General features: G+C 39.6%; 1 protein-coding gene across 1 annotated transcript in view; it reads left to right on the top strand.

The window, feature by feature from the left end:
* Positions 1-27113, top strand: part of LOC122799848 (rap guanine nucleotide exchange factor 6-like) — a 1033906-nt gene that overhangs the window by 772971 nt on the left and 233822 nt on the right. The window lies entirely within an intron of this gene.

The following is a 27113-nucleotide window of genomic DNA, read 5'->3' as shown; positions in this document are numbered from 1 at the left end:
TTGAAAGTTCTATAGCATCTTCCTGTGGCGCCTTCTCTTCAATTTCATCATGTGCCATCTGTTGCTCTGTCATATGGAAACTCACTGGCCTATCACTCCTCAACATTGACTGCATCAAAATTTCCACATTTTCCTGTTCCTTTCCTTGCTGTCTAGCTTCAAGTGAATGTTTATACTGATTTCCTGTAGAAGGCTCCAAAATATCTTGATATGGCACCTGACCAATTGCTTCCCGTTTCACTGATTTCCCCTTAATTTGGACATCCATTGCTCTGTTCTGTTGTGGTGCTTTCTGCATTCGATTATCTACACTGAATCCTTCACTTTGCTGGTACTCCATAACCTCAGTTTCTATTTCTTTAACTTCTCCATTACTAATCTCCTTTTCTACTTTTTCTCTTTGCCTTCTTATTTTTTGTATTGTAAAATTTTCCATGTCTGGATTCCTTTGCCTGTATTTCTCTTCAAATATTTTTGGTGGTCCTCTTTTGTATTGGTTAGTTTTGCTTTCTCCTTTGCATAAATATTACTCCATATTAAATCTCGTTTTATTTTCTATGTCCATATTTCACCTTCAGGTGTTTCCTGATCTTCCTGTTTCTCCTTACTTTGGGGACTCACTCCATCATGCTGTGGTGTAAGCTGTAATAGACCTTCTACACCAAATCCTTCACTTTGCATGCACTTCATAACTTCAACTTCTAATTTACTAATCTTCTTTTCAATGTTCCATCTTTATGATATTCATTTTTTATTGTAAAATTTTCCATATCTGGACGCCTTTAACTGTATTTCTCTTTGAATATCTTTCGGGCTGCCTTCTTTATATTGTTAGTTTGGGTTTCTCCTTAACATAAATATTGCAGCATATCAAATCTGTCTTTCTTTCCCATGTCCATATTTTTCTATATTGTTCAAATATCTCTAGGTTTTGTTGTTTATATTTTCGCACTTCCTCAGATGCTTCTTTTTCCAAACAGATCAACGTTTCTTGATCTATATACTGTTTTTCACAAATCTGTTGTATTAATGAATGCAAATTTTCATTTGAAGCTTGTGACAGTTTTTCTTGCAGAAGTATTTTTCTGTGTCCTCTAATTTCTCTCTTAATCGTTTTGTATGTCTTGTATCTGGAAATTCTGGGCTTTCTGCATAATAGTAACAACAGCCATTAGTGTGTTGCAACCAGCAACAAGATGTGTGACTGTTTCCAATTTGGTTTTAAAAAACCTACATTTGTCTGTTTTTCCCACACGTTCAATGGGCTGTGTAAACCAGTGTGTACGTAGCCCACTATCTTGGGCTGCCAATATTAACCTTTCATTTCTTATTTTGAATTTTCCTCTCCTTAAACATTCCTGCGTTCATTCTTGATCAACATGAGGCCCTTCCAGAACTTTTCTATACTTGCAACTATATTTATGTTTTTTCCATATTTCTTGCCTTCTCATCTGGTCCTTCACTTTATATTCTTTCTTTTGTTTTTTGTCACATACAATTGCTGCCTGATGTTTATCTACTTTTGGTTTGATTTCCATTCCTGCTTGACGTCGATATACTTCTGCTAAATTAAGCAGAGAAGTCATCTTAGATTTATTCTCCTCGTGTTTCAAAACTTTTACTACATTTGGATCTTGTGCGGTCAGTAGACATGTGTGGAGTCCCACAATTGCAGATCTATACATGTAATCATTTTCAAGGAGGCCCATCCCTCCTCCAGAACGGAGAATATATAATCTTGGTATGCACTGGTTTTTATAAATCATTTGGTGAGCATGAAGCATCCTTCTTGTTTTAATATCTAATCTATCCTACATTTTATGTGGCCAGTCAGTCACTCCAAAACTGTACGTTAGGACAGGAAGAGCAAATTGATTTATAGCTTGGATCTTGTTTCTAGATGTTAATGCTGTTCTCAGGATTAATTTAATTCTTCTAAAGTATTCCTTATGGAGTTTTGTTTGCATTTGTTCATGTTTTATTGCTGATCCTTCATCAATTCCCAAGTATTTATACATTCCCTCTTGCTCAAGTTCTTTTATATCACATTCTTGTCACACCCTGATGTTTTCTTGGTGTTGCAGTTTCCTTTTTTAAAGGTTGCTTTTGCACATTTATCAAGACCAAATGTCATTCTAATATCATCTGAAAATATTTTCACAACCTGCAGCTGTGCTTTCAGTTCCTCATCTGATGAGCTATACAGTTTTAAATCGTATACAAAGAGAAGATGAGAAGTCATTAGACTTTGTTTTTTTATAGGAGCCAAATTGTAGCCATGGCCTAAGCTGTTAAGTAAACAGCTTAATGGATTAATGGCAAGGCAGAATAGCAATGGTGACAGAGAATCACCCTGGAATAGCCCCCTTAGAATTTTTATCCCTGGGATAATAATCTGTCCTTTATCATGGCTTAATTGCAAAGTGGTCTGCCATTGTTTCATGGTTACTGTAATGTAGTTAATCTGTGTAGGGTGTATCTTATACATTTTTAAGAACTCTTTTATCCATGAATGTGGGATACTATCAGATGCATTTTTGTAGTCAATCCATGCCATACTTAGATTCTTCCCCTTTTTGCAGTTCTCCACTATAACTTTATTTAACAACACATGATCCTTTGTTCTATATGACTTTAATTTACTACCCTTTTGTTATACTGCCATAACTGAGTTTTCTTCTGAATGACTATAAACTCTGTTGACGTCAATTCCTGTGTATAGATTATACGTCGTTGGAAGGCAAGTTATTGGTCTATAATTTTTAGGGTAGCTTGCAGGTTCGCTCTTAAGTAAGAGCATTGTTTTGTCTGTTGTTAGCCAGTGTGGAGTCTGTTTGGGGTGTACATATAAATAGTTCTTACTCATGGCTAAATCCTCGTCCAAAGATGTTAGTACTTTTAAGTTAAAGTTAGGTACTGCATCTGGGCCTGGGGTTTTCCAGTTAGAGGCTTTTCTTAACTTTGTTTCAGTCTCTCTGGCTGTTATTTCATCCCATTTCATATCCTGTTCTTTTAAACTTCTTATTCTTTCTTTTACTTCTTCTATCCATTTAGCATCTTTATGTTCCACAGGATCTTCATAGATATTTCTCCAAAATGTATTTGCTGCCTCTTTTTTTGGCATACTTTCAATTCCTTTTACCTTATTTCACAATTTTCTGTAAAACTTTTTTGGGTCATCAGTAAATTGCTTATTTTGTACTTTTCCCTTATATTTGTCTGTGTATCTTATACGTTTTTCCGCCTGTGCTGAAATTTTTAGTTTATTTGCGATAGTGCATGATCTATACTGTTTTGTTCTAATACCGTGCATTCTTTAATCACATCTGTCTTTCTTAGTATTTTTGTTGATCTATTCCCTCCTCTGTAATCTTCTAACAGTGACACTTCTTGTCTTAATTGCTTTATAGTTTTCTCTTTTCGATACTTCCATGATTGTATTCAATTTTTCACCTTCCTTTCCCTCACAACCCTGTGATCTTGTGGTAGAACTTTATCAGTTATTAATTTAGCAGCACAGTAGTATATCCTGTTTACTTCTGTTACATCACATGCATCGCTACGGACAGTCCTAATTACTGCATTCATTTGTTTTATCAGACTTCTTACTTTTTGGGTTTTATTGACCTTCTGCAGTCTTTCTCTCATTGATCTTAACATATCTATCCATGTCCATTAAATCAAGCAACTCTTCTCTTAGCTCATTTTCTTCAAACTGAGGGCACATCCCTTGTTTTCCGTTTCCTGTGGGCTTCCCATTGAAAGTACTGTAGCATCTTCCTTTAGTAAATTCTCTTCAATTTCATCCTGTGTCATCTGTTGCTCTGTCATATGGGAACTCACTGGCCTATCACTCCTCAATATTGACTGCATCAGAGTTTCCACAGTTTCCTGTTCCTTTCCTTACAAGTGAACGTTTATACTGGTTTCCTGTGGAAGGCTCCAAAATATTTTAATGTGACACCTGACCAATTGCTTCATGTTCCACTGGTTTCCCCTTAATTTGAATATTCATTGCTCTGCCCTATTGTGGTGCTTTCTGAATTCGATTTTCTTCACAGAATCCTTCTCTTTGCAGCTGCTCCATAACCTCAATTTCTATTTCTTTGACTTCTCCATTATGTATCTCTTTTTCTACTTTTTCTCTTATTCTTTTTATTTTTTGTATTGTAAAGTTTCCATGTCCGGATTCCTTTGCCTATATTTCTCTTCATATGTCTTTGGTGCTGCTCTTTTTGTATTAGTTAGTTTTGTTTTCTCTTTTGCATAAATATTACACCATATTACATCTCTTTTCCTTTCCCATGTCCATATTTCTTCTTCACATGTCTCCTGATCGTGCTTTTCCTTGTTTTGGGGACTCACTCCATCATGCTGTGATGTAGTCTGTGTTAGACCTTCTACATTAAATCCTTCACTTTGCAGGCACTCCATAACTTCATCTTCTATTTCTTTAACTTCTGCTTTCTTTTCCACATTGCATCTTTGTGATATTAATTTTTTCATTGTGAAATTTTCCATGAATGGATGCCTTTGCCTGTATTTCTGTTTGAATATTGTTGAGACTGCCTTCTCTATATTCGTTAATTTGGCTTTCTGCTTTGCATAAATATTGCACCATATCAAATCTCTCTTTCTTTCCCATGTCCATATTTCTTTTTTACACTTTTCAAATATCTCTAGGTTTTTGTTGTTTATATTTTCACACTTCCTCAGATGCTTCTTTGTCCAAACAGATCAAAGTTTCTTGATCTATATACTGTTTTTCAAAAATCTGTTATATTAATGAACGTAAATTTCTATTTGAAGCTACTGACGGTTTTTCCTGTGGAAGTATTTTTCTTTCCCCTAATTTCAGTGTTAATCATTTTGTATATCTTGTGTCTGGAAATTCTGGGCTTTTTACATAATAGGTTCATAGGTTCATAGGTTCATACTAGGCTATCTGCCCGAGGGCATTTGCAAGCCTAGCCCATAGTTTTGTGGCTTACGCCACCCCTTTAGTATGGGGAACTATACCCATTATTTTGCTGTGCCTCTGTTAGTTAATAGTATCAATACATAATTTCTTTCTTATCCTCAATTGTCCACTCTATCATCTTTATGGCTTTTCTTTGGCCAATGAATTTTTGTGATTTTTGTGGACTGCTACTTCCTTCTACAACAGAAGGGCCATCCTCCTCCTTGGCCTAGCCCATTGTAGGAATGTTTCCGTATTTTGAAGATTCTACACTGTCATTTTTTCCAGTCCTGGCACCAGTGCGCCTACCACGATTGGGCACTTTTTTATCCTTGGTCTTGTGCACCCAGCTGTCTTTTTTTTTGTTTTTGACTTACTTCTGTCCGTGATATATGCTATATAAATACAGTCCATATATCAGTGTTGCCTTGGTGAGATTTTGTGAAAAACAGGGTCCACCTCGCGAATGTACTCACCAAGACTTGAGGATGAATTCATTTTCAGCACCGCTACTCTTCTTTCCTTGCTGACTTTTTATCTCTCAATTAGGACCCCTGCATGTACCTATGTAGCTCTTTAGATGTTGTTAGAAGTCAAACGTGAATGTGAGAGCCTTCTAAATTGGGTAAATTTGCAGGAGATTGATTGAAATTTTGCATAGGTCTTCTACTCCCTGAGGTAGGTTTGCCGTAGCAAAGTCTCTAAAGTGTGGTGGTGTGATGACACCACTAGGCCTGACAGAGAAAACAACTGACATGTTGTCTGATTTAAATAGGGACAAGGAGATGTGGGATGTAGTACAGGCAAAGGCTTTGTTGGAAAGAACCAGATCATGGATAGTAATACCTGTATTGGGTAGTTTTACAGTTTGTGTATTGACATAGGCCCGGGAAAACTGTACATTTTTAGAGGTGTAAGTATACCAATTAATGTTTGAGAAATTGAAATCACCTAGCAAGAAAGTATTTTTCATATACGATTTAGAGGTAATAGGAATTCTGCTTTCCCTGCCACCATCTATCAGATCTATAATGTTTTTCTAGAGCCAGTCTGTTGTTGTGGATGTAGACTACGAGAACATGTCTGCCCCTTTGGCTGCTCTTCTTTTCTGTCAGTGGAACAGAGAATCTGAAGGGCTGTTGCAAGATAAGCCGTCTGTATCTAGAGCATTTCACACTTCATTGTCAAATCAGTCCTCTCTGAGGCTAGGTAGGAAGGACAGAAGCAAGAGGAAGCATGTGGACTTCCTGTTGGAATCTCCAATCCCAAGTACTGACAGTGAAGATGGCATTGATTTTTAATCCCATCAGCATAAGAGTAATCCAGGAGGCCCCACTGATCCAGAAAGGATCTGGTGTAAATATATTTTTGTGTTTTAGAAAGTATACATGTATGCCATTTATAGGTTCATAGGTAGGTACTAGGCTATTGGCCCTAGGACCTATATAAGCCTAGCCAAAAAGGTACCCTGGCTTTCGCCACCCAAGAAAATTATTTTCCTGTGCCCCTGTCAAGCAGAGTCACAGACGTGATCCCCGGGGTGAATTTCCTATCTCCCATCCAATCATCAAGATTTTTCTTGAAGACTGCTAATGAAGAGCTTTGTTTGATATAGATAGGTAGTTTGTTCCAGAGTATGGGAAGTCTCTGGTACAGGAATCTATCCCTCCAGCATGTTCTGTTTATTGTCGTGACAAGGTTTTTAGGTCCCTAGAGCGTGTAGCTTGGAGGGATTGGGATTTCTTTAAGTGGAGCATGTCCAACAGCTCTGGGTTTGACATAGCTTTGTATGTTAGGCAGAGATTGCCTCTGAGTAGGCAATATGCGACTGAGTAAAGCTGGAGTTTTTTGAGACGGTCTGCGTAGGGCATCTGTTTATAGGTTCATAGGTAGGTACTAGGCTATCTGTCCAAGGGCATTTATAAGCCCGTCAGCTTTCGCCACCCCATTGATTAACTGAGCCTCTGTCAAGAAGAGCCAATGAAGTGATCCCAGGGGTGTATTTTCTATTACCCATCCACTCGTCAAGGTTTCTCTTGAAGAGTGTTAGTGAGGGGCTCTGCCTAATGTAGTTAGGAATTTTCCAAACAGCAACAATTAGGGTAAGGAACTAAGAATAAAGAAATCACGACCACTGCTTCAAGTAACCAACAACCACACCAAGCCTTGGAAAGTATGTCTTTTAATACACACTGACTAAGCGCTTTCACCAAATAATTGGCTTCTTCAGAGTCAGTGTTACAAAACAAGCACAACCCTTTTATACAATAAACTTAGTGACATCACAAACCCATTCAATTAAACAACAATTATCACACCAGTTTTGTGCAGCAAACCACACAAATTAATTTCAACAATATATATATATATATATATATATATATATATATATATATATATATCAATTTTAAAATCACTTTAAAAATAACATTTAAAATTCACATATAAAAATCACATATAAAACATTACATTTTATTCTATATGAATGTTAGTATATATGTACGTCCTTCCTTTACATAAACTTTAATCAAAAATTGACTAACTATATAATACTGGCCCTATACTTCAAAACTGGTTTTATTGAGATATAATCATTAATGCCCGGTTGCCTTGTGGCATTTAATCTCAACTGCCATATTGTTTCTAACAAGGCTACTCTGTTGCTAACATCACCTCCCTGTTCAGTAAACACCCTATCTATTATAAAAAATACAAACTTTTTAAACCCCTTGCAAATAGCACTATGAAGATATAATGCATTATGTGGGTCCTTATTCTTAACTGCTCTAACATGTTCAATAATCCTTTCACGTAATTTACGGGTAGTCATACCCACATAAAATGCATCGCAGGTTATGCATGAGGCCACATATACCAAATTCTTTGTATTGCAATTACAAGAACCCGGGCAAGGCAAAGTATGCCCACACCCTTTTACACAAATATATGTGCCCTCTGCTATATACCTGCAACATCTACAGCAACTACATTTTGACATCCTAGATGCCCTATTCCTTACCTCCCTTTCTAAAATTCCTTTCAAATTGTCACCCTTGCTAAAGACTATCTTAGGACTCATGCCTACAATCTCCTTCGTAGTACTACTTAAACAATATTCCCACATCTTAGGTAAAACCATTATAATTTCTGTGGCTTTTTCATTGAATTTTAAAATAAAACATGATCCCAAAGAAGTTAATGCATTAGGTACTTCATAACTATTCACCCTCTCATCTACCCCACTTGCGTTGTTCAAAATTGGTGAATATAAAGAAATTCTCTTTCTACAAATCTCTCTTTTTAAATTCAATAATAATTTAAGCGGATATCCCCTGTCAATAAGCATACCAATCAATTTAAACATTTCCTGTTTGAACAAAAATTCATCACTCACTAGCCTGGAAATCCACACCATCTGCCCCTTAGCCACCCCCTTCCTTTGGTGGTAAAGGGTGACAGCTCTTAAAATGCAATAATGAGTTTGAATAGCTTTCTTTTCTGTATATGGTACTAGATAAACCTTCCCCACTCTTGAATATTGTAATATCTAAAAAATTAATACTATCATTATTCCACTCGAACGTAAATTTCAAAAAGCTAGTGGTACTATTCAGATATTCAACAAGCTCAACTGCCCCAGCCTCATCTCCTTTCCATATAATAAGTAAATCATCTAAGAACCTATTATATAAAATTATATTCTGCATGAATCTAGTTGGAAAAACAAATGTTCTTTCCCATGCTAAAAGGACCATGTTCGCAAAAATAGGGGCACACCTGGCGCCCATTGCTACACCTGAGCATTGCTGAAACATCTCCCCTTCAAATTTAATAAAATTGTTCAAAAGGACCATTTCCATCAATTCACAAAGTAAATCAATCCTACTCTTGTCAATATTGTTACACATATTTAGACTCTCATGGAACATCTCTAATCCTTCTAGGTGGGGGATGGTAGAAAACAAATTCACTACATCGATGGTTAAAAAAACCATACAAACCATTATTTTCCTTCAACTCTCTCAATCTCTCAAGGCAATGCCATGAGTCTCTCAACACATGAGGGACCCCTACAAACACTTTCTTGCACATAGCATCAACAAAGGAAGCCAAGGGTTCAGTTTTAGAACCCTTAGCGGCCACTATAGGCCTAAATTGCAAGTTAGCTGTACCTTTGTGAACCTTAGGGATCCCAAAAATGCAAGGCATAATAGGGTTTTTTACCACCAAGTAATCATATTCAACTTCTGTAACTGCACCTTGAAAAAGGGCATCTAATAGAAAAAATCAATCTTTTTATAAGCAATATTGATTTCATTTCTCGATACCCTTTTGTATGTTTTGTCATCTTCAAGAATAGACATCATGGATTCAATATAATCAGTCTTACTCATTAAAACCATCCCTCCACCTTTGTCAGGTTTCATACACCTGATATTACTAGAATTTCTTAGTTCTTTTAGCAACAGCCTTTCTTGTACTGTTAAATTATCAATCACAATATACCTACTACTACATATCTTCCTGAATTCAAAGTCCAATAATTTTTCAAGAGCAGCAACCTCACTAAATGGTGGGGGAATAAAGGTGCTTTTCCTTTTGAGTACCTTACTACCTGGTTCTTCACCATTCGTTTGTGCGTGCTTATTACCATGAAAGTACATCTCCAAATTTAACTTCCGTATAAACAGTTTCAAATTGATCAATAACTGGGCTACATCCAATTTAAAACTTGGCACAAAATTAATGCCCTTAGTAAATAAATCAAAATACACATCACCCATTTCCTTGTCCGTGTAGTTATAAATAAAGAAACCAAACTTCTGCAAAATTTGGCAAGTCAATCCTAACTCAATAACAGAAGGTTCCATATTACCAGCATTTTGGTTAAAAACATCAGACATATTGTTATTTGACTCACCTACTAGAGTAACCTGTTCACAATGAATTACTCTATCAGAAAACTCATTCATATTAGAATCATGTAAATTCAAACTAATATCAGCCACAATATTCAAACCATGAACATCATTTTCGTTTTCATTTTCACATCCAACCACTGTCCCCCTAATGACACCCCCCCCCCCACCAACACACAACTCATTCACAAAAACATTTAGTTCAGGAACAACAATGTCCTCAGTCCGATCGAATTCAGTGTCAAGCACACAACGGGAAGTATGTGTGTCATTCAGTAGACCCTCTTGTATGTTTCTCTCCCTCAGTCCCGATGTTGTTTGTCCACAAACACAGTCTTTTGTGCCCTGTTTATCAGTCTCTCGGACCTGCACGGTCCCGAGGGTGGATCCAAAAAATCAACCCCTTCGAACCCTTGATCATACATATCAATATTAACACCCTCTGGTGCTTCCTCCTCCTGAACTAAATTGAAATGGTTATCATGAGAAGGAATACCATTTTTGTCAAAATTGAAATTAGAGTTTAAGTCTCCTCTTACCCTAGTATTACCAGGTGGATAAGCACTATTGCGCTGATAGTCTACGGTGTCCCTTGCAAGTTTTTTACACTTGAGCGCCATGTTCTTATCCACAAAATTTTTAAAATTTCTAATAACTTTACAAAAATTAGCTTCATGTTGAAAAAACAATAAATCAGCAGTAATGCTGTTGTGAAGCTTAGAAATGTCTTCACGAAGTGAGGTTAGCTTAATACAATTGTTCCTAACAATAATGCTTAACATATCCAAACCAGTCTTGTCGAACAAAGCCGTTAATTCTTTATAAGCCACAGAATCAACTTCCACGCCCATAGGTAGCTTCCATATCCGAAGCCCCTTCGGCACCTGCTTGAGTTCCCTTGAACGGTTAAGAAACAAATTGTCGAGCTGTAATGCTCTGTATTTTGTACAGAGCCTATCATACCTGGAAATCTGCTCCTTCAGTGTTAATGAAACTGTAGGCTCCAAATTCGAAATAACAGCCCGGTCAACAAATTCCGGTTCTTCAAACCATGATTGTAAATCATGGTCCCTTGCTTCACCATCCGGTCTAACTGGAGGAACACGCAACCCCGATACTGCTCCTGCGCTCTCATTCGAACCAGCTGACGTTCTCTCTTTGGAATTGGATTAGTCGGTGTGTATTAAAAGACATACCTTCCAAGGCTTGGTGTGGTTGCTGGTTACTTAAAGCAGTGGTCGTGATTTCTTTATTCGTAGTTAGGAATTTTGTTCCAAAGCATGGGGAGTCTCTGTGACAGGAATCTATCCCTCCAGCATGTTCTATTTATTGTTGTGGCGAGGTTTAGCTCACTAGAGCGAGTGGCTTGCAGTGACTTGGATTTCTTTAGGTGGAGCATGTCCATCAGTTAGGAGTTGGACATGACTTTGTAAGTCAGGCAGAGATCACCTCTGAGTAAGCAGTATGCGACTGAGTACAGCTGGAGTTTTTCCAGTTGGGCTGCATAGGACATATGTCTGAGGCCAGTAATCCTCTTGGTGAGGTACGTTTGTGGTCTTTCCAGCTGTTGGAAGTGTCTTGTGAGGTACATTCCAAATGGGACATTGTACTCTATGATGGGTCTGATGGGTGACAAGTAGAGGGGCACTATAACCTCTTTATTACTAGATGCGAACCCTTTAGTAATTAGATGGGCTACATAGAAGGATTTCCTAACTACTTTGGCAATATGATTGTCAAAGGAGAGATTACTATCTACCTGGGTCCCCAGATCTTTTATTACCTCTTCTGTATTATCGGGGCTGCCACCTATGTGGTAATTCATGGGTGTTTTGTTTTTCCCAAACGGGATGACTATGCATTTTTTTGGCATTTAGCTTGAGACCATGACTTTGACACAAGGTGTCCGTCTCAGTAAGGCTGTTTTGGAGAATGTCTGTGTCAGCCGGAGAGTCAGTTATGGCTCCCAGTTTGCAGTCATCTGTGAACTTGGTTAGCCATAGTCCTCCTGTGTTTGCCTGTACTTCTGAGAAGTATATGCCGAACAGTAGGGGTCTCAGGACCGAGCCTTGTGGGAACACCACTTGTGACTGGTTTAGAGTCGGACCTGGAGCCCGCTATTCTTACCTTTGAGTTCTGTCTGTAAGCCAGTTGGCAACCCATCTCGTGACGTAGGGGTTTATGTTCAGGCTGGTGTGTTTTTCTATAATTGCCGAGTGGGGAATGGTGTCAAAAGCCTTGGTGAGGTCAAAGGCTTTGTGAACTACCTTCCCCTCATCTATGGCCTTGGTGACTGTCTTGAAGAAGTCAACCAGGTTTAGTAGGCATGATCTGCCCTTAACAAAGCCGAACTGGGTCGGGTCAAGTGTTTGGAGGTTCCCAATGTCTTTGTTAATGAGTTCCAAGATGATGTGCTCCATAGCTTTGCAGATCAGGCTAGTCAGGCTTATGGGGCAGTAGTTACCAGGGTCAGTTGTGGCCCCTCCTTTGTGGAGTGGAATAACCGTTGCTGTGCACCATTCTATATGCATGTAGCTTGTAGGAGAGGCTGAGGTTGAACTGTGTGTTTAGGTGGGAGGTTAGTTTGTTTTGTAGTTCGTGCAAGACGCAGACTGGGACACCATCTGGCCCCATTGACACTGTGCTTTTGGCTTTTGAAAGGGCTGTTTTCACCTGTGCGTCTGTGTTTTCCAGGACACTACACTTTTCCGGTATTGTTGTGGGCCCTTTTGGGGGTGAGAGGGGGGTGATGTTTGCATTGAATTTGTCTGCCAGGATGTTGGCAATATCAGTGGGTTCAGTATATTTTGTGCTGTTTTGCACTAGCTCAGAGCATATCTGCGAGTTGCCACTTAGATTCTTGACATAGCTAAAGAAGGCTTTGGGGGTTATCTTTCAAATCCTTGGCTATTTTTCTTTCGAAGTTAGCCTTGGAGGATTTTATGAGGGACCTTAGTTTCTTACTGATACTGATTAGGGATGTCTTTCCTTCTTGGGATTTGCTTTTTTTCTGAACTAGTTTCCTCCTCCTATTGTATAGCCTGTTTATGGCAGTTGTCCACCAGACTGGTTTCCTTTTCTTAGGGGAGTGATTCTTGGTTTTGCTAGGGATGGCACGATCAATGCAACCTTGTAGGTGCTCATAGAGTGTATTTGTAAAGGTTCCTGCATCTTGGACACTGTTATCCTTTAGCATGGGGGCTGTGAAACTTACCACCTCTGTCTTAAGTAAGGTGAAGTTTGCTATAGAAATGTTTATCACTGTGGTTTCCTTGGTTGGAGGTGGTGGTGTGGTGTGGACATCCAGAGGGATTAGTTTATGGTCTGACCTAACCAGTGATGGGTTGACCTCGCTAATGTTGGTGATGACCAGGTCCAATATGTTTTCACCTCTGGTAGGGGAGTTTACCAGCTGATCCAAAGCATTTGAGTTGATAAATTCCAGGAAGCGCTGGACCTGGGAGATTGTACTTGAGTAGTTTCCCCAGTTAATGGTAGGGTAATTGAAATCACCCAATATCAGGGTGTTCGGTAGGACCTTCATGTTTTCCAGTGTCTCCAGAAAGGCAGAGTGGTGGTCCTGGGTTATGGAGGGTGATCTGTAGCAGGCCACAATTTGCATTGCAGATTTGCCTGATGTTAGTTGCACATGGATGATCTCGGAGGTATCATGCTGCGCCACTGACCTGGAGGTGTAGGTATCCTTAATGAATATGGATACACCCCCTCCTTTTGTGTTTCAGTCCATGTTCTGTGGCCGAAATGTGTGGTATGAGTTGTAGCTTGGTAGTGCTGGGATGCTCTGTGGAGCCTTGAACCAGATTTTAGTTACTGCACAGATGTCATCGTTCTCCATACTAAGGAATACTTAGAGCGCGTGCATTTTGAGATTTAAACTCCTGACAGTGACTAGCATAACCCTCATTTTTTTATTTGTGCTGTTTACGGAGGTGGGTTTGACTTTTGAGCCTTGCCTAAAAAAGGCACTATGGGGGCAGCAAGAACCTTGGCCAGTATTCGAAAGCCTAGGGGTGACAGGTGCAAGCCGTCTGGCTTGTTGAGCATGTCGTCCCAGACTGACAGACACTGGATCCCCTTTGAATGACATCAGAAGCTTAGCCAATTGTTGAAATTGATCATTTTTTCTTTATACTGTAGTATCATTCTTGGTGAGGGCAGGATCCTACTCAGGGTCAGGGTCATACCCGCCTGGGCTACATGATCAGAGAGCTCTTCCGTGTCTCTTTTCATGTAGTCCAGGGAGGTACGTCTCAGGTCATTCACACCAACATGAACAATGACAGAGTCATATTTGTACTTGTTCTGGTGCTCTTGTTAAATTTTTAATACCAATTACTGTAAATGAATTGTACTGTACAGTTGTGCCGTGGTTGTGGTTGAAGAGGCCAGTAGACCAGCCCACTTACCAGTTATCAAATCAGCAAAGAACGTCTGTTCAGAATGAGCAGCCCAAACATGTTTATTCCTAAACATTTTTTTCCAGATGATCACAATGCAGTCTGTTTATCCTTGTTTGCAAGAAGGAGAATGGGTGTGCTCTTTGGAGGTTCAAGATGCTGTCTACACATCATGATAACTAAGGGAGTACAAGAGTTCTGTACACTTCTGTGTAGAAGCCAGTCATTATCAGTTCTAGTCCCTTCCATTCAGTTATATCTCAGCTGACACTGTGTTTGCCATAATGCATGCCCATAGTTGCATCAAAAAATGACATGGGGGGGGTTAAGGTGTGTCCTTAACTGAACAACTAGCAGCAAGCCATACCATCTTTAGACGTTCTGGCTGCAGCTCAGGAGTCTCTCTCAGTTTTGGGGACTAACTAAACACTGCAAAGTTCCAGCTGGAAGCACTTGCATTCATAGGATGCATCTTAGATAGTCTATACTACAAAACATGTTTCTTAGCAGACAGGATTCTTTCTCTGCAAACTGTGGTGTCCCGTGTTTATTAATTTCAGTCAGTTATAAAAGCTGTCTATCTCAGTACTTTTATGGTCCCTTATGTGAGATTCCACATGAGGATTCTACAGTGGACTCTGAATGTGCAGTGGTCTCAGCAGATCCCATGTGTCAACAGGTAAAAATTTCAAAGGCATGCAGGAGGCATACATGTCAGTGGCTCCACACACCAAACTTTCAGCAGTCAGCTTCACATTCCCACTCCGTTAATGGCTGTTAAGATAAGTGCCTTTGCTCTGCGATGGAGCAAGGCATTATCAATGCTAGATAATGCAAGGTGTTTAGTTACAGTTTTGAGACGTCTGCACATCAGTATTCTGGAAATGAGGGCATTCCCCATCACTGTGTATGTGTTCTGTGATTAACTACCTCTAGATGCTATTTCCATCTACACTGACAACATGGTAACTGGTTAATACATAAGCAGGGTGAAACTCAGTGCCACTGTCTCTGCTAAAAGGTAATGTGGACATGAGAATGGATTATGTCAAATAATTGCTTTCTGATAGCTAGTCACATTCCTGGGATTGCACATTCTCTGCTGGAGAGGCTGCGTTATTGCTTGGTGGTGTCTCATGTTGTCCCTTTAGTAGTATGTGGGTGTCCTCATCACTGGAATAACCAAGTAAGTGAGTCACAGTCCTCCTCATAGTGCAGAGCCTGTGGTCACTACGTCTGACCTTGATACTGCAGAAGCTCTGCCATAAGGAATAACTCCCAAACATTTTCACCAAGAATTTTGTCTTTGTACAGTGACATGTGGTCACTACATTCAGCCCCAGTACTGCAGAAGCTCTACCACAATTGCACACTCCCAAACATGTTCACTGAGAATTTTGGCTTTGTACAGCAACCTGTGCTCACTACATCTGACCCCGATACTGCAGAAGCTCTGCCACAAGGGCCAACTCCCAAGTATTTTCACTGAAAATTTTGTTTTTGTACAACGTAAGGTAAAGAAATTTAACTTGAAGAATGTTACTGTATATTAACTTCAAGTTAAATATGTGTCTGTCTGTGCTGGAAATTAGTTTGTAACATCCTTCCTCTTCAACAGAGTTGTACTTGCACTCTTAGGACCACTTACTAAGTTGGCCACTGTCCTTTCTATTGACCAGTAGATTACACTATATATGCCAGTTATTTAGTCTTCCTGGCTGACAGGTTTCTGTGTTCAAGAAATAAAAGAAAACCTGTTATATTTTTGCCTCTTTGCTAATTGCTTTGTAATGGCTGTCAATTGATTACTTATAGTTTAACCTGAGGGTGGGAGGGTCCCTGGAGTAGACTGTTGCTAAATATCCCCTCACTATTCTCTCGTCTTTCACTCAGTTTCCAACTTCCTCACTGCTGGCATATCTCATATGTTATTACATTTCTGTTTGTTCTAAGACTGTGTAGAACAATGACTAGACATTGGTAGTGTGTTGTATTTTTGTCAATTTCATTCAAATCATATAAGTTTTATGTATGTTGAGCCTGCACCCTTTGACAAATATATACTTTTCTTGTGCTTTGAGATATATGTATATATAGGGGAGCGCTACAGAATCCTGAAAGCCCAAAATCTTGAAGACCAAAATCCTGAAAACACACAGGATACCAACACTTACTATATTCCAGCACAAGTACATACAGAAACAAATAAAACACAAACCATATTACTCTTCTCCAGGTATAAACAGGGGGGCAAGCCCCCCTGCACCCCTTCATATGGGGGGCTGCACCACCCACACCCCCTGCTATTTAAATATATCAACTCCGAGATTGCACTTAGTGTACTGAAGTGCAGTCTCGGCGTTGTTATATTTAAGTAGCAGGGGGTGTAGGGGGGGCTTGCCTTCCACATGGGGATGCAGGGGGACTTGCCCCCCTGCATATAGTTGAAGGGTAATATGTTTCTGTATGTATTTTGCCTCACAGCAAAAGGTTCTCCCGTTCGATTCTTGGCCAGAGCGCCTTCTGTGTGGAGTCTGCATGTCCTCCCCGCGGTTGAGTGGCACTCGAAAAACATGTGTAGAATGGGCATGCCTTCGTTGAAGGGTGGGCGCCGAGCTGGCACCTCAGCACCCCTAAAAAATCTACTGCCAATCATTAGCAGACCGGTGTTCTGCTGTGGCGACCCCTAACCGGGAAAAGCCGAAAGAAGAACCTGTCCTTTTTAGTGTATTGGAATTTTCATGTCGTTGGCGCCTTAAGCTTTTGCAGTTCGCCTTAGCTGTAATAGTTTGTAAAAAAAAAAAATATATATATATATATATATATATATATATATATATAGATTTTCAATCTGGGTTTCCAGGCTGAATTTTGATCCCTTTCTGGCCTTGGTGCTAGACATTCTGCTCGTCCTGTCTTAGCTGTTTCAGGAAAGAGCTAGTTTTTTCCACCATTAAGCTGCAGTTGGCAGCAATCCAAAATTTTCATTTGGGAAAGGAATTGTTTTTTGTGTCCAGGTTGTGTAAGGCATTTATGATGGGAGTGTTTCTACTTAGGGCATCAATTAAAGACCCATTCCTACCTTAAGACCCGACTGTGGTTCTTCAGTGTCTGATTCAAAATCCTTTCGAACCTGCTGACTCTTGCGATATAACATTTTTCTGTTGGCAAACGACCTTCCTAGTGGATATAACTTCTGCAAGAAGAGTATCTGAGCTGCAGGCCCTTTCTTCAAAATCTTCTTACATTATCTTTCATAAGGATAGGGTGTCTTTGAGAGCCATCCCTTCTTTCATGCCCAAGGTGGCTGCAGAGTTGAATGTCAGTAAATCTATCCAGCTGCCAATATTCTTTACAAATCATTCAATTAAAGGGGAATATATACTTCATCTTCTTGATGTGCATATGCAGCTATCTTTCTATTTACACAGAATTAAACCCTTTAGGAAAACTGACCAATTGTTTGTGGCGTTTTCTTCTAATAGGTTGGGACATGCAGTTTTGAAGGTTTCTGTTTCCAAATGGATTACAAACTGGATTGCTACAACTTATTTAGCTCAAGGAATGCAGCTGCTGCATCTTCCAAAAGAGCATTCAACTATGTTTGTTGCCACATCGCAAGCCTTTTCTGCCAAAGTTTCTGTTGATGAGATTTGTGCACCAGCTACTTGGTCAGAACCTCATACCTTTGTATCTCACTGTAAGCTGGACATTGTTTCAAGAGGCAGAGCATCCTTTGGCTCCATAGTGCTCAGGAACATCCTTCTATAAGTCCACCCAGGGAAAATATGCAGCTGGAGACTCTGACCCAGAAGTGAGGAATAATGAAATGGACAACATCAGGTTTACAAGTTATGTACTTGCCATAACTTGGTATCTGTGTTGTCCAATTTCATTATTCCAAATCCAGCCCACAAAAAGGTGAAGCAATGAAGCTCTGAGAGGGCAAACTTGGAATAAAAGTTTAATACATAGACACCATTGTAATGCTTAGGATGAGCACTATCAAAGTGTAGATAGGAAGTGAAATATGTTGGTTTTCTGAAAATCTTGGAATCAGACATATTGCCACACTTGTATATTTCCACATCCAGATATTGTAAAGTGTCCTTACTGGTTTTGCAGGTGAATTCTAAGAAAATAGTACTATTATTAAGGTATTCTATAAAGTAAGCCACTTCACTTTCTGGGGCCACCCACAAAATCACTATATCATCCAAAATATGGGTCGGAACCAGGAAGTGCTTGGCAACCTTGGAACAAAACAGCGGGAAAAAAATGCTTCTGAAGGAAACGGGAATCACAGGGAAGCTGCCTGGAGATGAGAAGGCTCAGACAACAATGATTTTTGTTTCAACCAAACCTCTGGGATATTTAGACCGATTGAGGGGGGAAATGAGTTTAATGAAAACCGAATGTCACCTGCTTCATCTGGACAAGAGAAACAAAATGCAGATTCCAGAAGTAAGACGTGCAGGCTGATTTTAATGAATGTCTCCAGGTGTATTTTTCTTCTAACTTTAAAAACAGAACTGTGGCTTTGGGACCTGAAACAGACACTTTTAAAAACTTATTATACAAACCGGAAAGATTTATTTTCAAATGCAAAAGCACTGACATAGAGAATAGTTATTTGAAAGAATGTATTTCTCAAAGTATAGTGCCTAAGGGACTTAGAATTTGGAAGTATCCTAATACTGTGGTTCCAGGCAGTGTTTTTCACCAGGATTTAATAAAAATATCTAACAGATGTGGGCTTGATGTACTAAACTGTATTATTGAAGAGAACAGTAGAGTGAAGGGGAAATTAATGAGCGAAATTGAGATTGTGAATGAAAGTATTAAAAAAGATTTAATGTTCACTATTCCTGCTGAAAAGGAAAAATATCATAGCATTCAAAAGGAAGTGGATGGTCAATGTAATGATTTGATATAAAGAAAAATTAAAAAATTAGAGCTTGACATTTTAGAATACCAAAACAATACGAGTTAACCTAAACCAAAGTCTGGTGAGAGATTCTGGGAAAGAAACAATAATGGGGAGTGGAAAAGTAATAACAATGAGAAACCAACAAAAGTTGGTGATTTAGTGTCAGAATTGGATGACATCTCTGAGTATCCCCCACTATGTAGATCAGAGAGGATCAGAAACAGGAATGAATACCAGCAGCAACAATTTTAGAATTTTCGTGGGGGAGGTATTAAGTAATATCACCCACCCTGACTTAGAAGAGAAAGAGATCAATCAGGACATGGATAATTCTTTTAGATACACATATGATGATTTTAGTATTTATAATTTTAGCCCTATAATCTTGACTAAGGGCCATTTTAGACTTTTATCCAAGGGGATTAAGTTTATACCCCTAAGACAAGGTGACTTGGCCAAAACACTTATGGATATTAAGGCTTTTAGAAGAAAAAAATAATTTCTAACTATTGTTTGAGCAGGACTCCAATGTAGAATGTGAAGGACTGGTAAGAAAAAGTACTTATAACCCACAGTTAAGCCCACAAATTAAAAATTTTGAGGGTATTGCGGAAAAAGAAATCAGAAAAAAGTATGACAAAGTGAGATATAGAAGTAACTTGGACCCAGATGAAATGAAAGTTTTATATGGACTAAGAAATTATAAAAATGTAAGAGTTATGAAACCAGACAAAGGTGGGAGGATGGTCCTTATGGATGATTTTATATATGAAGGAAAAATGAATGACATTCTAAGGGACCCCAGTAAATATGTAACTGTATCCAGAAATGAGATAAACATTGCGTATTGTAGAATAGATATGATTTTGGAGGACCTATTAGTGGAAGGCTCTATTGACCAAAGAACATACCATTACCTTAAGGTAGAAAAGCCTAGAATAGCCACTATTTTTGGGATCCCCAAGACACACAAAAATGGGAAGGACCCTCCACTGAGGCGCATTGTCTCTGCGGATGGGTCCAAATCATTGCCTCTAGCCAAGTATGTGGATAGTAAGTTAAAGGGCTTATGGTTAGAAAAAAAAGAACATTCTAAAGGACTCCTGGGACTTTTTAAAGGTGTTTGAGTCAGGAGAAATATAATGAAGGCTTAACTTTTCTTACCATTGACATAGTGGATTTGTTTTCCTCTATACTTCATAGGGAAGGTTTGACTGTACTAGAAGAAATTATTTATGAAGAAAATTACTTGTCCCTGGATGAAAAAGTGGTTGTTATGTAGCTTTTGGACCTGGTCCTGATATACAGTTTTGTGTGTTTTAAAGGTGAATTTTTTCACCAGATACAGGGTGTAGCAATGGGTGCAGCTTGTGCCCCCACTTATGCAAATCTAGTCTTGGCCAGGTGGAAGGAGAAGTATGTAGTGGAGTCTACAAGGAGAATTGGATTCTCTACAAGAGATTTTTGGATGATATAGTGATTTTGTGGGTTGCCCCAGAAAGTGAAGTGGCTTACTTTATAGAATACCTTGACAATAGTACTATTTTGTTAGAATTCACCTACCAAACCAGTAAGGACACTTTACAATATCTGGATGTTGAAATATGCAAGTGTGACATTTCTCCTTGTAGATGGAATCCACTACATACTTCTCCTCCCACCAACAAATTCCAATTCCTATCTTCACTTTGATAGCGCTCATCCTAAGCATTACAATGGTGTCTATGTATTAAACATTTGATCCAAGTTTGTCCTCTCAGAGCTTTATTGCTTCACCTTTTTGTTGGGCTGAATTTAGAATTCTTGGTGACCTTTTAGCCCATTTGGTATTTATTTTGATTTACTAGTGTTTTTTTTTTTTTTTGCTGCCATGGATGGTGAAACGAGCGGAGAGGCTATGGAAAGCAACTGCAAGGAGGAGCTGGGCCAAGCCAGGAAGTTGATTGGCCAGCTCACCCAGTTGATTGACTTACTTACACCCCTCAGCCAATTGATGGTGGAGCTGGTGTCTACTATATATAAGGGTCGGAACCAGGAAGTGCTTGGCAACCTTGGAACAAAACAGCGGGGAAAAAACGGCTTCTGAAGGAAACAGGGATCACAGGGAAGCTGGCTGGAGATGAGAAGGCTCAGACAGCAATGATTTTTGTTTCAACCAAACCCCCAGGATATTTAGACCGACTGAGGGGGGAAATGGGTTTAATGAAAACAGAGTATCACCTGCTTCATCTGGACAAGAGAAACGAAATGCAGATTCCAGAAGTAAAGATGTGCAGGCTGATTTTAATGAATGGCTCCAGGTTAGTTTTTCTTCTAACTTTAAAAACAGAACCTTGGCTTTGGGGCCTGAAACAGACACTTTTAAAAGCTTATTATACAAACCGGAAAGATTTATTTTCAAATGCAAAAGCATTGACATAGAGAATAGTTATTTGAAAGAATGTATTTCTCAAAGTATAGTGCCTAAGGGACTTAGAATTTGGAAGTATCCTAATAATGTGATTCCAGGCAGTGTTTTTCACCAGGATTTAATAAAAATATTTAATAGATGTGGGCTTGATGTACTAAACTGTATTATTGAAGATAACAGTAAAGTGAAGGGGAAATTAATGAGTGAAATTGAGATTGTGAATGAAAGTATTAAAAAAGATTTAATGTTCATTATTCCTGCTGAAAAGGAAAAATATCATAGTATTCAAAAGGAAGTGGATGGTCAATGTAGTGATTTGATATAAAGAAAAATTAAAAAAATTAGAGCGTGACATTTTAGAATACCAAAACAATATGAGTTATCCTAAACCAAAGTCTGGTGAGAGATTTTGGGAAAGGAACAATAATGGAAAGTGGAAAAATAATAACAATAAGAAACCAACAAAAGTTGGTGATTTAGTGTCAGAATTGGATGACATCTCTGAGTGTCCCCCACTACGTAGATCAGAGAGGATCAGAAACAGGAATGAATACCAGCAACAACAATTTTAGAATTTTCGTGGGGGAGGTATTAAATAATATCGCCCACCCTGACTTAGAAGAGAAAGAGATCAATCAGGACATGGATAATTCTTTTAGATACACATATGATGATTTTAGTATTTATAATTTTAGCCCTGTAATCTTGACTAAGGACCATTTTAGACTTTTATCCAAGGGGATTAAGTTTATACCCCTAAGACAAGGTGACTTGGCCAAAACACTTATGGATATTAAGGTTTTTAGAAGAAAAATTAATTTCCAGCTATTGTTTCAGCGGGACTCCAAGGTAGAACGTGAAGGACTGGTAAGAAAAAGTACTTATAACCCCACAGTTACACCCACAAATTAAAAATTTTGTGGGTATTGTGGAAAAAGAAATCAGAAAAAGTATGACAAAGTAAGATATAGAAGTAACTTGGACCCAGATGAAATGAAAGTTTTATATGAACTAAGATATGATAAAAATTTAAGAGTTCTGAAACCAGACAAAGGTGGGAGGATAGTCCTTATGGATGATTTTATATATGAAGGAAAAATGAATGACATTCTAAGGGACCCCACTAAATATGTAACTGTATCCAGAAATGAGATAAACATTGCGTATCGTAGAATAGATATGATTTTGGAGGACCTATTAGTGGAAGGCTCTATTGGCCAAAGAACATACCATTACCTTAAGGTAGAAAAGCCCAGAATAGCCACTATTTTTGGGATCCCCAAGACGCACAAAAATGGGAAGGACCCTCCACTGAGGCCCATTGTCTCTGCGGATGGGTCCAAGTCATTGCCTCTAGCCAAGTATGTGGATAGTAAGTTAAAGGGCTTATGGTTAGAAAAAAAAGAACATTCTAAAGGACTCCTGGGACTTTTTAAAGGTGTTTGAGTCAGGAGAAATATAATGAATGCTTAACTTTTCTTACCATTGACATAGTGGATTTGTTTTCCTCGATACTTCATAGGGAAGGTTTGACTGTACTAGAAGAAATTATTTATGAAGAAAATGACTTGTCCCTGGATGAAAAAGTGGTTGTTATGCAGCTTTTGGACCTGGTCCTGAGATACAGTTTTGTGCGTTTTAAAGGTGAATTTTTTCACCAGATACAGGGTGTAGCAATTGGTGCAGCTTGTGCCCCCACTTATGCGAATCTAGTCTTGGCCAGGTGGAAGGAGAAGTATGTAGTGGAGTCCATCTACAAGGAGAACTGGATTCTCTACAAGAGATTTCCGGATGATATAGTGATTTTGTGGGTGGCCCCAGAAAGTGAAGTGGCTTACTTTATAGAATACCTTAACAATAGTACTATTTTCTTAGAATTCACCTACAAAACCAGTAAGGACACTTTACAATATCTGGATGTGGAAATATACAAGTGTGACAATATGTTTAATTCCAAGGTTTTCAGAAAACCAACATATTCCATTTCCTGTCTACACTTTGATAGTGCTCATCCTAAGCATTACAATGGTGTCTATGTATTAAACTTTTGATCCAAGTTTGTCCTCTCAGAGCTTTATTGCTTCACCTTTTTGTTGGGCTGGATTTGGAATTCTTGGTGAACTTTTAGCCCACTTGGTAGTTATTTTGATTTACCAATTTCATTATTCCTCACATCCCTCCCTCTGTCCCCTGTCCCTGAGCTTAGAAACTTTTTGGAGGAAGCAGAAATTATAGGTCTCCAGTCTGTGCTTCTGATAGTCTTAGACAAGTTTTTGGTCTAGAAGCAAACTTGATCTGAGGGGGTTGAAAGTAGAGAGAGATCATGGGAGAGGGAGGAGCTCGAGGCTCAGATCTGTCTTGTGAAATTTGGCCAGATCGGATCTGAGGTCAGATCCAACAACTCAGAAGTGAGGAATAATGAAATTGGACAACACAGATACCAAGTTATGACAAGTACATAACTTCTAATTTTGAGGCTAAAATAATGGGGTGCCATGAATTCCCAAGTGGCCCTTTCAAATCATGATTTTTTTTCTTTATTTACAATTTTTCTTCGATAATGTTGATGTCATTGCACATAGGTTCATCGGTGCGTACTAGGCTATTGGCCCTGGAGCCTTTACAAGCCTTGCCCATAGGACTACCATGGCATCGTGCCACCCGCCCTTAGTTCCCAGTGCCTCTGTCGAGTAGAGCCACTGGAGTGATCCCCGGGGTGAATTTTCTATTTCCCATCCACGCATTAAGATTTCTCTTGAAGAGGGCCAGTGACCCGCTCCTCTTGACATGTATGGGAAGTCTGTTCTATAGCATGGGCAGTCTCTGGGTTATGAACCTGTCCCACCAGCTTGTTCTGTTGATTGTGGTAATGAGGTTGAGATCTCTGAAGCGTGTAGTGCGGAGGGATTGGGATTTCTTTAGATGTAGGATTTCTAACAGAGATGGGTTAGACATGGCTTTATAAGTCAAGCAGAGATCGCCTCTAAGTATGCGATATGAGACAGAGAATAGTTGGTGTTTTTTGAGTATGTTCATACAGGACAAGTGTCTGAGGCCTAGGATCCTCTTTGTGAGGTACTTTTGCAGCCTCTGCAGTTGTTGCAGGTGTCTAGTGAGGTACATACCAAATGGGGCATTGTACTCTATGATTAGCCTAATGAGGGAAGAGTAGAGGGAAACAATGACCTCTTTCTTCCTGGATGCAAAACCCTTACTAATGAGATGTACCAGATAGAAGGACTTTTTGACCACAGTGGCAATGTGGTCAAAAGAGAGGTTGCTGTCAACCTGTGTTCCCAGATCTCTTATAATGCCTACCATTGATGTGGTAATTCATGGCAATTGGGTTTTTCCCAAAGGGGATGAAAACGCATTTTTTTGGCATTGAGCTTAAGGCCATGGTTCTAACACCAGTCTTTGGTCTCAGTGAGACCTTTCTGTAGGTTGTCAGCATCACTTGGGGAGTTAATTATGACTCCCAACTTGCAATCATCTGTGAACTTTGTCAGCCAGAGTCCCTTCGTGTTGGCCTGGACCTCAGAGAAGTAGATACCAAACTGGAGAGGACCCAGGACCGAACCTTGTGGGACTCCACTCGTGACTAGTCGGCAGTCTGACTTGGAGTCAGCTACTTTCACACTGTGGGTTCTATCTGTGAGCCAGTTTGCAACCGGCCTATATAGGGGTTAATGCCTAGCTTAGTGAGTTTTTCTATGATTCCTGAGTGGGGAATGATATCAAAGGCCTTGACCAGATCAAGGTAGGCTGTATGAACCACCTTGCCTTCATCCACAGCTCTAGTGACTGACTCAGAGAAGTCGACCAAGTTGAGCAGGCATGATCTACCTTTCACAAAACCAAACTGTGTGGGATCCAGAGTTTGGAGATTCCCTATATCCTTGTTTATTAGGTCCTTGATAATGCATTCCATAGCTTTGCATATCAGACTCACCAGGCTAATGGGGTGATAGTTCCCAGGGTCTGTAATCGCTCCTCCTTTGTGGAGAGGGGTGACTGTAGCAGTGCGCCATTCGGTAGGGACAAAGCCTGAGGTGAGGCTGTAATTGAACAGGGCACACAGGTGAGGTGCCAGTTCACTCTGTAGTTCATGTAGAACACAGCCTGGGATATTGTCAGGTCCCATAGAAGCTGCATTCTTGGCCTTGGACAGTGCTGTTTTAACCTGTGCAGCAGTAATACTGGGTGCCTGGCAATCTACTGGTACTGTGATTGGTCCTTTGGTGGAGGAGAGAGGGGTAAAGTTGTCAGTTAATCTGCTGGCCAGTATATTGGCAATATCTGTTGGCTCTGTATAGGAGATGCCATTGTGCAATAGCTCCGAGCAAATCTGTGTATTGCCGTGGAGATTCTTTACATAACTATAGAAGGACTTGTGGTTGTCTTTACTGTCTGCTGCAATTCTGTTTTCATAGCTAGCTTTAGAAGATTTGATGAGGGATCTCAACTTTTTGTTGAGGCTGATAAGGGAGTTTTTCCAGTCTTGGGACTTAACCTTATTCCATATCAGTTTCCTCCTGTTGTAGAGTTTTGTTTATGGCAGAGGACCGCCAGATTGGCTTCCTTTTTTTGGAGGAGAGAGTCTTGGTTCTTTTGGGTATGGTGAGATCCATGCATTTGTGTACTTGTTTGTACAAGGCATTAGTGTATGATTCGCGGTCATGCAGCTGTTTTCCAATTGCATGGGTGCAGTGAAGTTAGCCACCTTTGTTTTTAGGAGCCCAAAGTTAGCTTTGGAGAAGTTTTTCATGGTGGTTACCTTTGCGGGGGGGGGGGGGGTGAGAGGGATGTGGATTTCCAAGGTGATTAGTTTGTGGTCGGATCTAGCCAGGGAAGAGTTGACTATTGGTATACAGCAACGGTCGCACATGTTAGTAATGACCAGGTCAAGGATGTTGCTACTTCTAGTGGGGGTAAGAACGAGTTGGTCCAGGACAATGGAATGACTGAAATCCAGGAAATATTGGGCAAGTGTATTGGTACATGAGTAGTTTTCCCAGTTAATGGAGTGGTAGTTGAAGTTGCCCAGTATGAGAGTGTTAGGTTGAACCCTAATATTCTCCAGGGTTCTTAGGAACGTGGAGTGTGAGTCTTGGGACATGGTTGGGAACATATGGTAGGATACAACCTGGATCACTGTCTTACCCAAAGTTAGCTGCACCTGAAGTATCTCTGATGCATTTTGTTGGGCTACCAGTCTGGAGGTGCGTGCATCCATTGTGAATATGAAAACACCACCGCTTTTGGAGCTTCGATCCAAGTTCTGCGGGCGAAAGGTGTGGAATGAGTTATAGCCTGGTAGTGCAGGGGTGCTTTCTGTTGCCTTGAATCAGGTCTCTGTTACAACACAAATGTCAATGTTCTTCATTTTAAGGAATGCTTTGAGAGAGTGTATTTTGAGATTTAGACTTCTAGCATTGAGCAGCATGACCCTCAAATTGCATTTGTTTGTAGCTGT

Source organism: Protopterus annectens, chromosome 4.part0 (genome assembly GCF_019279795.1).
Source record: "Protopterus annectens isolate FY-2018-M chromosome 4.part0, PAN1.0, whole genome shotgun sequence".
In the NCBI taxonomy this organism is placed as follows: Eukaryota; Metazoa; Chordata; order Ceratodontiformes; family Protopteridae; genus Protopterus; species Protopterus annectens.
The sequence above is the reverse complement of the archived record's forward strand: the minus strand, read 5'-3'. Positions and strand labels throughout refer to the sequence as shown.